This window comes from Monodelphis domestica, chromosome 2 (assembly GCF_027887165.1).
Source record: "Monodelphis domestica isolate mMonDom1 chromosome 2, mMonDom1.pri, whole genome shotgun sequence".
Taxonomy (NCBI): domain Eukaryota; kingdom Metazoa; phylum Chordata; class Mammalia; order Didelphimorphia; family Didelphidae; genus Monodelphis; species Monodelphis domestica.
This window is the reverse complement of record NC_077228.1, coordinates 208,531,121-208,541,769: the sequence shown is the minus strand read 5'-3', so window position 1 is coordinate 208,541,769 and position 10,649 is coordinate 208,531,121. Positions and strand designations below refer to the sequence as shown.

Sequence of the window (10,649 nt, the reverse complement as noted above, 5' to 3'; positions counted from 1 at the left end):
AAATATTTTCCCTGTTTCCATGATTAATTTTCTTTCCCTCCCCCTTCCCTTCCCCTCTTCTGGAGCTGAGAAACAATTCCACTGTGTAAACCTTAAAATTCCTTAGACTTATAAATGTTGGAAATTTCACCATTGGGAAATTTCATACTTGGAAAATTTCTTACTGATAGTCTATTGGAATGTGAACCCCATTGGCATGGGAGGTTCCTCCTCCTCCCTTCTTAAGATTACTTTAGGACAGAAACCTTTTGCTGAACAATGGAAAAGACTTTGACCTATGCTTAAGCATAGAACAGGAATTTCTTTGAGTCATGATTGATTTTAGAATTGATACAATGGAGATACTTGGAATCAATCTCCACCCTACTCAGTCCTAACAGGATTGAGGAAGGGCTGCAGCATAGATCAAAATTTAATTATTCCAATCTCTACCCTACTCAGGTTAACAGGATTTAGGAAGGGCTGTAGCAAAGGATCAAAGATTTAATTATTTGAAAATATGACCTTCAACAGACATGTGCAAAGCCAGAGACCTCTGGGCGGTCCTGGGTTAAGCTAGAGCCTCCATTGGCACAGGGAAATTGATGGACAGTGATTGGTAGATGTGGGAACTGAGGGGAGGGAACTTGGATGGTTTCCTTAAAGATAGAGGGGTCTGAAGACTCAGGGGGGTGGTTGAGGAGTTTGTCGTTGTGGTTGGAGTGTGCTCTGAGAAGCTTGCTCTGAAGGAAGCTGAAGGTGGGGGCCTTTGAGACTGTTTCTCCATTTTGGTCACGTGAGTAATAGGGACTGATCTCTTTTCTTTGCCCCAGCTATCTAAGGGCTTGGGCCTTTTGGCCCAGCCTAAACAGAGGGGGTATTTAAGCCCTATTCCCTTCTTTCCCCTTTTGCTCTCTCTCTCTCTCTCTCTCTCTCTCTCTCTCTCTCTCTCTCTCTCTCTCTCTAATTCCTTTCTTCCTCCTGTTTGTAATTAAACTCTATAAAAGGCTGACGGCTGATTTGAGTTTTCATTTAGGAATTACATAGCTGAATTCCTTGGCGACCTTAAATTAATATATTTATCAGTCTTTTAAAGTGATTTCCATGTCACAACTGGGTTATACAAACATTATCACTTGATACTTATATTTCCATATCATTCATTTTTGCAATAGAACAATCTTTTAAAACCAAAACTTCAAATCATGTACCCATATAAATGAGTGATGTCATGTGTTTTTCTTCAGCATTTCTACTCCCACATTTCTTTCTCTAGATATGGATAGCATTCATTCTCTTAGGCCTCTCAGAATTGTCCTTGATCATTGCATTGCTATTAGCAGCAAAGTCCATTATATTACATTGTTCCACAATATTTCATTTTCTGTGTACAATGTTCTCTTGGTTCTGCTCATTTTACTCTGCATCAGTTAATGGAGGTTCTTCTAGTTCATATAGAAATCTTCCAGTTCATCATTCCTTACAACACAATAGTATTCCATCACCATCAGATACCACAATTTGTTCAGCCATTCCCCAATTGATAGACAGCCTCTCATTTTCCATTTTTTTTTGGTCACCACATTGAATATTTTTGTACAATCCTGTTTTTCTTGTCTCTTCAGGGGTATAAACCCAGTAGTGGTATTACTGGATCAAAAGGCATGCATTCTTTTAAAGTCCTTTGGGCATAATTCCAAACTGCCTTCCAGAATGGTTGGATCAATTCACAACACCACCAACAGTGTATTAGTGTCTCAATTTTGTCATATCCCCTCCAACATTTATTATTTTCCTTTACTGTCATACTGGCCAATCTGCTAGGTCTGAGGTGGTACCTCAGAGTAGTTTTAATTTGCATTTCTATAATCAGGAGGGATTTAGAACACTTTTTCATGTGCTTATTGATAGTTTTTATTTCTTCATCTGAAAACTGTCTATTTATATCCTTTGACCATTTGTCAATTGGGGAATGACTTGATTTCTTGTACATTTGACTTAGTTCCTTATATATTTGGGAAATTAGACCTTTGTCAGAGAATTCTGTTATGAAATTTTTCCCAGTTTGCTGCCTCCTTTCTAATTTTGGATGCTTTGGTTTTGTCTGTACAAACCCTTTTAAATTTAATATAATAAAAATTATTCATTTTTTAATGTTCTCTATCTCTTGCTTGGTCTTAAATTCTGAAGGAAAAAACTTCTTAAAAATAATTAGAATTGGGAAAACATAAGCTAATGACTTTATGAGACATCAAGAACCAGTAAACAAAACCAAAATAATGAAAAAATAGAAGAAAATGTTAAATATCTCAATGCAAAATGTGACCTGGAAAATAGATTCAGGAGAGGTAATTTAAGAATTGTTGGGCTACATGAAAGCCATCATCAAAAAATAGTTTAGATATCATTTTAAAAGAAATTAACAAGAAAATTGTTCTGATCCCTAGAATGAGAAGAGAAAATAGAAATGGAAAGAATCTACCAATCACCTCCTGAAAGAGATCTCAAAAGGAAAACAGGAATATCATAGTCAAATTCCAGAGTTCTCAGGTCAAGGAGAAAATATTGCATGCAGCTAGAGAGAAACAATTCAAATATTATGAAGTCACAATTAGGATAACACAAGATTTAGCAGCTTCTACATTAAAAAATCAGAGAACTTGGAATATGATATTAGAGTGGGGAAAGGAACTAGCATTCTAACAAAGAATCACCTCCCCAATAAAACTGAGTATAATACTTCTGGGGGGGGAGAATGGATATTCAATAAAATAAGAGTCTCTCTTTCAAAATGCCTGATGAAAAAAGACCAGAACTGATAGAAAATCTGACTGAAGAGAAGAATAAAAAGGTAAACAGCAAAGAGAAAACATAAGGAATTAAATAAAATTATTAATTTTATTTTTTTATTTTTATTTTTTTTTTACATTTTTTTATTTGGTCAATTTCAAACATTGTTCCTTGGTTACAAAAATCATTTTCTATTCCTTCCTCCCCTTCCCCAACCCCTCTGATTGCTGACGCACAACTCTACTGGGTATTACATGTGTCCTTGATCAGAACTCATTTCCATGTTGTTGGTGTTTGCACTAGGATATTCATTTAGAGTCCACAACCCCAATCATATTCCCCTCCCCCCATGTAATCAAGCATTTGTTTTTCTTTGGTGTTTTTATTCCCACAGTTTTTCCTCTGAATGTGGATAGTGTTCTTTCTCACAGATCCCTCCCGGTTGTTCAGGAACATTGCATTGCCACTAATGGAGAAGTCCATTACATTCAATTGTACCACAGTGTATCAGTCTCTGTGTACACTGTTTTCCTGGTTTTGCTCCTTTCACATTGCATACTTCCTGGTGGTTGTTCCAGTTCCCATGGAATTCCTCCACTTTATTATTCCTTTGAGCACTATAGTATTCCATCACTAACATATACCACAATTTGTTCAGCCATTCCCCAATTGAAGGGCATCCTCTCATTTTCCAAATTTTGGCCACCACAAAGAGCACAGCTATGAATGTACATGTATTTTTCCTTATTATCTCTTGGGGGTACAAACCGAGCAGTGCTATGGCTGGGTCAAAAGGCAGACAGTCTTTTAGCACCCTTTGGGCAAAGCTCTAAATTGCCCTCCAGAATGGTTGGATCAATTCACAACTCCACCAGCAATGAATTAATGTCCCCACTTTGCTACATCCCCTCCAGCATTCATTACTTTCCTTTGCTATCATGTTAGCCAATCTGCTAGGTGTGAGGTGGTACCTCAGAGTTGTTTTGATTTTCATTTCTCTGATTATGAGAGATTTAGAACACTTTTTTATGTGCTTATTAATGATCTTGATTTCTGATGACTGAAAATTGCCTATTCATGTCCCTTGCCCATTTTTCAATTGGAGCATGGTTTGATTTTTTGTAAAACTGATTTAGCTCTTTATAAATTTGAGTAATTAGACCTTTGTCAGAGGTTTTTGTTATGAAGATTGTTTCCCAGTTTGTTATTTCCCTTCTGATTTTGGTTACATTGGTTTTGTTTGTATAAAAACTTTTTAATTGGATGTAGTCAAAATTATTTATTTTGCATTTTGTGACTCTTTTTAAGTATTGCTTGGTTTTAAAAATATTTCCCTTCCCAAAGCTCTGACATGTGTACTATTCTGTGTTCACCTAATTTACTTATAGTTTCCTTCTTTATATTTAAGTCATTCAGCCATTCTGAGTTTATCTTGGTGTAGGGTGTGAGGTGTTGATCCAACCCCAATCTCTCCCATACTGCCTTCCAATTTTCCCAGCAGTTTTTTATCAAATAGTGGATTTTGGTCCCAAAAGCTAGGATCTTTGGGTTTATCATAGACTGTCTTGCTGAGGTCACTTACCCCAAATCTATTTCACTTATCCTCCTTTCTGTCTCTTAGCCAGTACCAAATTCTTTTGATGACCACTGCTTTGTAATATAGTTTGAGATCTGGTACTGCAAGGCCCCCTTCCTTTGTATTTTTTTTTCATTATTTCCCTGGATATCCTTGATCTTCTGTTCTTCCAAATGAACTTGGTTATGGTTTTTTCTAATTCAGTAAAAAAGTTTTTTGGAAGTTTGATGAGTATGGCACTAAATAAATAGATAAGTTTGGGTAGGATGGTCATTTTTATTATGTTAGCTCTTCCTACCCATGAGCAGTTAATGTTTTTCCAATTGCTCAGATCTAGTTTTAGTTGTGTGGAAAGTGTTTTGTAGTTGTGTTCATGTAGTTCCTGTGTTTGTCTCAGCAGAGAGATTCCTAAGTATTTTATATTATCTAAGGTGATTTTGAATAGAATTTCTCTTTCTAATTCTTGCTGCTGAGATGTGTTAGAGATATATAGAAATGCTGATGACTCATTTGTGTTTATTTTGTATCCTGCAACTTTGGTAAAGTTGTTGATTATTTCCACTAGCTTTTTAGTTGATTCTCTAGGATGCTTTAAGTAGACCATCATATCATCTGCAAGGAGTAATAATAGTGTGGTCTCTTCATTGCCAATTTTAATACCTTCAATTTCTTTTTCTTCTCTAATTGTTCTGCTAGTGTTTCTAGTACAATGTTAAATAATAGAAGTGATAATGGGCATCCTTGTTTCACTCCTGATCTTATTGGGAATGCATCTAGTTTATCCCCATTGCAGATGATGTTGGCTGATTGTTTTACATGGATACTGTTTATTATTTTTAGGAAAGACCCTTCTATTCCTATACTTTCTAGTGTTTTTAATAGGAATGAGTGTTGTATTTTGTCAAAGGCTTTTTCTGCATCTATTGAGATAATCATGTAATTTTTGTTGGTTTGCTTGTTGATATTGTCAATTATGAGGATGGTTTTCCTGATATTGAACCATCCTTGCATTCCTGGTATAAATCCTACCTGATCATAGTGAATAATCCTCCTGATCACTTGCTGGAGTCTTTTTGCTAGTATCCTGTTTAAGATTTTTTCATCCATGTTCATTAGGGAGATAGGTCTGTAGTTTCTTTCTCCATTTTTGACCCACCTGGATTTGGAATCAGTACCATATTTGTGTCATAAAAAGAATTTGTTATAACTCCCTCTTTGCTTATTATGTCAATAGTTTGTATAGTATCGGGATTAGCTATTCCTTGAATGTTTGATAGAATTCACTTGTGAATCCATCAGGCCCTGGGGATTTTTTCTTAGGGAGTTCTTTAGGGAGCCTTTTCAATTTTGTTTTCTGATATAGGATTATTTAAGAATTCTATTTCTTCTTCTGTTAATCTAGGAAATTTATATTTTTGTAAATATTCATCCATATCACCTAGATTGCCATATTTGTTGCCGTATCATTGGGCAAAATAGTTTTAAATGATATCCCTAATTTCCTCTTCATTGGAGATGAGGTCTCCCTTTCATCTATGATACTGTTAATTTGGTTTTCTTCTTTTCTTTTTTTTATTAGATTGACCAGTACTTTGTCTATTTTGTTTGTTTTTTCAAAATGCCAGCATCTAGTCTTATTTATTAGTTCAATAGTTCTTTCACTTTCGATTTTATTAATTTCTTCCTTAATTATTAGGATCTCTAATTTCATTTTGGGATTCAATAAAATTAAACTATTTAGATTCTAACATAGGAATATAATATTTGTAACTCCTAAGAACTTTATCATTATTAGGGCTGTTAGCTAGACAGAATGTACAGATGATTTGACTATGAAGTGACAATACCTAAAAAATAAAATTAATGGCTGAGAAAGAGGAATGCACTAAGAGAAGGAGGAAGGAAGAGGTAGAATGGGGTAAATTATATCACATAAAAGGTTTGATTCCAAATGTATAACTTATATTAAATTATGATGGAGGGAGGGAATTTAGAACTCAAAATTTAAATAATGAATTTTAAAAATTCTTTTTACATGTAATTGGAAAAAATATTAAAAAGAAAAGACATTCAATATAAAGAGCAGATATCAAGTATAGGACAGATATTTATTTCCCCCATTACAAAAGAAATTATTAAAATATTTCTATGCTAAATATGAATGAACAAATACTTAAATCAGTGAGGGAAAGACAATTTTGTAGGATTGTAGAAGAGATACTTTGCACATACCTCAGATTCATACTATCGAAACAATTTACAAAATTTGTCTTCTGGTCAGCCTGATGTAGCCCTTTAGTCCTTTTAGTTCAGGATGATTTTCTTGGTGGTTGTCTTTTCATTTGAAAAATAATTAAGGTACTGGAAGAACCTTGCATTGGATAGCAAACACCAACTCCCCAGTCTGTGGATCTTACTACTAGGGCTGGAAAAATTCATTTCTTAAGAATCATTGTTCAATGATCTGGCCTCAGGAGAAAAACAAAACAAAACAAAACAAAAACCAGACAACACGAAATAGAAAAGGTAGCCAGGAACTTGAGGTTTAGTATCAGGTCCTCTTGGGAAAGTACAAGTTCTTACTATTATATTCTCAAATTGTGATCACCATTGCTGCTAGATAGGGAGAGGAAAGAATCTCTTTTTCACCTTGCTAGCTATCCAAGGGAAAGCTCATGTTAGATATTTTGCAAGAAAAGGCAACCAGAAAGAGAGAGGGACATAGAACTTTTCTCTATAGCTTGTATAGTATACTAATGGAAGAATTTTCTCTTCAGTCTTTCACCCATGATGCTCTGAAAGCATTCCTATTAACATGGACTCATGAGAATCAGTCAGTCTCTTGGTCAATATTATTTTGACCCCAAAATGTGCTTGTTTCTCAGAAGGAAGTCAATATTCCTGACCATCTCTATGGAGTCAGAGTACAACCTCCAATGGGCTCACCCCACACTGTTGGATAAAGCAACGTACCCATTATAACACTTCCTGGTAAAAAACCTCTGCCAATAACATATGATTTACAGTTCCCAAGAACTAATAATTTAACAAGAGGTAGTAAAAGGAGGCCCAGGATTCTGCCATTATTCCCCTTTTTTGACCTGAATTCTCTTCTATGTAAAAGGAGTATCAAAATAGATGATCTCTGAGGCCATTTGTAGCTTTAATAAATTTACAATTGTGAATCAATCTTGCTTCTTCTTCCATTATCAGGAATATCATATTCCAAGCCTTTTGGTCCTCCAATATGGAAGTTGCCAGATCCTGTGTATTCCTGATGGGGGCTTCATGATTTTTGAATTGTTTCTTTCTGACTGTTTGCAATATTTTCTCCTTGATCTGGGAGTTGTTAGCTGGGGATTTATTGTAGGTGATCTATGGAGTCTTTTTTTTTTACCCTTTTGTATTTTGTAAAATTTGTAAAAATTGTAAAATTTTTATTTTACCCTCTTGTTCAAGAATATCAGAGAAGTTTTCTTTGATAATTTCCTGTAATATGATGTTTTGGCTTTTTTTTATCATAACTTTCAGGTAGTCCAATTATTCATAAATGCTCTCCTGGATCTATTTTCTAGGTCAGTTTTTTTTTTCAGTGAGATATGTTATTTCATATTTTCTTCTATTTTTTTCATTCTTTAATTTTGTTTTATTGTTTCTTTATGTCTTGTGAAGTCATTAGCTTCTATTTGCCCAATTCTAATTTTTAAAGAATAAATTTTTTCGATGACCTTTTGATCTTCCTTTTCCATTTGGACCATTCTACTTTTCGTAGAACTCTCTTCTTCATTGGATTGTTGTGCCTCTTTATTTTTTTAATTGTTATTTTGCTTTACTTTCATTTTGTTTCCCCATTGTTTGATTTTTTAATTCCTTTTTGAGTTCTACCAGAGTCTGAGATCAATTTCCGTTTTTCTTTGAAGTTTTGTATGTGATTGCTTGGATCTCACTGTCCACTGTTGATTCTATGCTTTGCTTTTTGTCATGATAGGAATTTTCTAGGGTTAGGCATTTCTTTTACTGTTTGCTCATTACCCAAACTTTTTTTGCCTGTGGACTAGGAGTTTCAGTGATGGGCAGGATACAGTGGATGACCTTTGCCTCTTCAATGTTTGACCCAGCTCTAAGCAATCCACAGCACCTGCTTCAGCCACCTTCATGGCCATTGGAACAAAGTTTTTCTCATCTGTCCATTCTGCTAGGGGAATTAACTAACTTAATAAGTTAGTTACACTTAACCTGGTTTAGCTCTTCCTCCTAGAAAGTTTTGCTGAGGTACAGTTTCTGAGAATGCTACAATTTCTTGGAGCCAGGGGTGAGAGTTGGGTGACAAGTGGACACCGAAGGTGGATGAGCAGCCCTGAAAAGGGCTAGTCCTCCTAGAATACTCCCTATACCACAAATATATCAATATATATGTATCTTACCCTTATATACCAAATTAGGGATTCCAGCAGTTGAATCATCTTTGGGAGCAATGCTCATGCCTCTTTTTGTAACCTCTGTGCTTTAGAGTAGAGCTACTCATTTTAGGTACTAAATGCTTTTTTGAGTTGGACTAAATTGCCACTGTAACTTAAGTCTTTAAGATATTTCCTTTTTTAGGAATTATCAACTTAAAACACTGCTTTTGGAGGCTCATTTTCTTTAATCATTCTTTATTTAAGACAACAGCAAAAGAACCATTGCAGCTTAACTCTAAAGGAATGGGTAGCAGCAATGATAGTAATAAGAACAATAAGACTTCACATTTCTATAGCGCTTTAAAATTTACAAAGTGCTCTTCTACCAGGGAGGCATGGTAGGTAGTAAATTGCAAGATAATACATCATCTTTCTCCTTGAACAGCCCCCACCAAGTTCTTTACACCTCCGCCTGGCTCTCACCCTCTTCCTCAATTGGTTCCCATAGTAACAGCCAGAGATTCCTTCCAAGGCCTTGGCCCGGATTTCATAGCCCTGATAGAAGGGATTGAGGCCTGATATCTAGGCTGGGTCTGAGCTAGGCGCTTTTGTCCCCTCCCCCACCTAGTCTTATTCCTCCAGCGTGTCGTGTCGCGCAGCCGCATTGGGATCATTCTCGGACTCGCGACTCACTGTGTAGGCCCGGCTGCCCCAGTTCGCTGAAGGAAGAGGGGGTGGTTGCTAAGGAAACAGGAGGACGCCCGCCTGCCCTAGCTGCCGCCTCCGCCTCGGCCTCGGCCTCCGAGAAGGCCTAGCAGTCGCCGCCGTTGCAAAGCAGCCCTCAGGGGGGGGAGGTGGAGGAGAAAGAGAAGGAGGAGGAGGAGAAGGAAAAGGAGGAGGAGAAGGAAAAAGAGGAAAAGGAGGAGGTGGAGGAGGAGGAGGAGAAGGAAGAAGAGTAGGAGAGGGACTGTCCCCTCCCCCCTGCGATTGATGTTCTGCGGACCCCCACCCCCGACACGCCCGAGCCCACCCCGCCCCGCCCCCGCCCCTTAGCCCCCGAGGGAAGAAAGCGCAGCATCGCCCAGGTAACCGCCCGCCACCTGGGAGGCTAGAGTCGGCCTCCCGGGCCTTCCGACTTGACCTGTCTCCCCTAGCCCCATGGTGACCCTGGGGCCCCCGTTAAGTGGTTGGTTCACGGTTTGTTTGTTTGCCAGGCAGGGGTGAGGGCGGTCTGTTTTAGATCGGGCCGGGCCGTTTTCTCCTCCGCCCCGGCAAAAGACCGGCAGTGGGGGGTGGGGAGAAGTGGGGCGGGGACGGTCACTCCGTCCTCGGAGGAGAATTAAAGGCTTCCCGTGGGATCATGGGAACGAGAGATAGGAGGAGGCAGAGAGCTTAAAATTGGCTGCTGTCATCTTCATTTTTCAGATGAAGACACTGAGGCTCAGGTTGGGGAAAGCGCTTTCTCCCAAGATCACAGGGCTGGTAGAGTAGCAGAGCTAGGATGCCAAGTGAGATGGAGATTGTTAAACCTGTTAAGGATGAGGATAAGAATAATGACACGACACTCGAGATTTAATAAGTATAGGAGAGGAGGGTATATTACCAAGCTGGGGCTGCTATTGGACTTTTCACTTCCGTGGAAATGTCTCATAGAAGTCGCTAGTGTGGACACGAGCTACAAATCCAGTGTGTGTGTGTGCGTGTGTGTTTTTAATTTAAAAAATTTCCACGACCTGTTCTTTCCCCACCTCCACCAGCTTCTCTTACTGGTACCCCAGGGGTAGACTTTGAAAAGCTGAATTCTAGTTTGATTGAAGGGGCATGGAGTAGTGCAAAGAGAACCCGAATTAGGGTGAGAACTTGGTTGGAAACATAACTCTATGACTTATCTGTGACTTTGGGCA

The 10,649-nt window shown here is 37.9% G+C and overlaps 1 protein-coding gene across 6 annotated transcripts in view; it reads left to right on the top strand.

The window, feature by feature from the left end:
- The first annotated feature begins 9,422 nt into the window (after nt 1–9,422).
- MARCHF10 (membrane associated ring-CH-type finger 10) overlaps nt 9,423–10,649 on the top strand; it is a 259,755-nt gene continuing 258,528 nt past the window's right edge. Inside the window, exon 1 of one of the 6 annotated variants that reach the window (XM_007482534.3) lies at nt 9,423–9,830. The gene's annotated coding sequence lies outside the window, so the exon portion shown is untranslated. Of the gene's footprint in view, nt 9,932–10,058; nt 10,191–10,649 lie in introns of those variants that run through there. The other 5 variants (XM_007482531.3, XM_056817044.1, XM_007482533.2 and 2 more) reach the window with 5 other exon arrangements.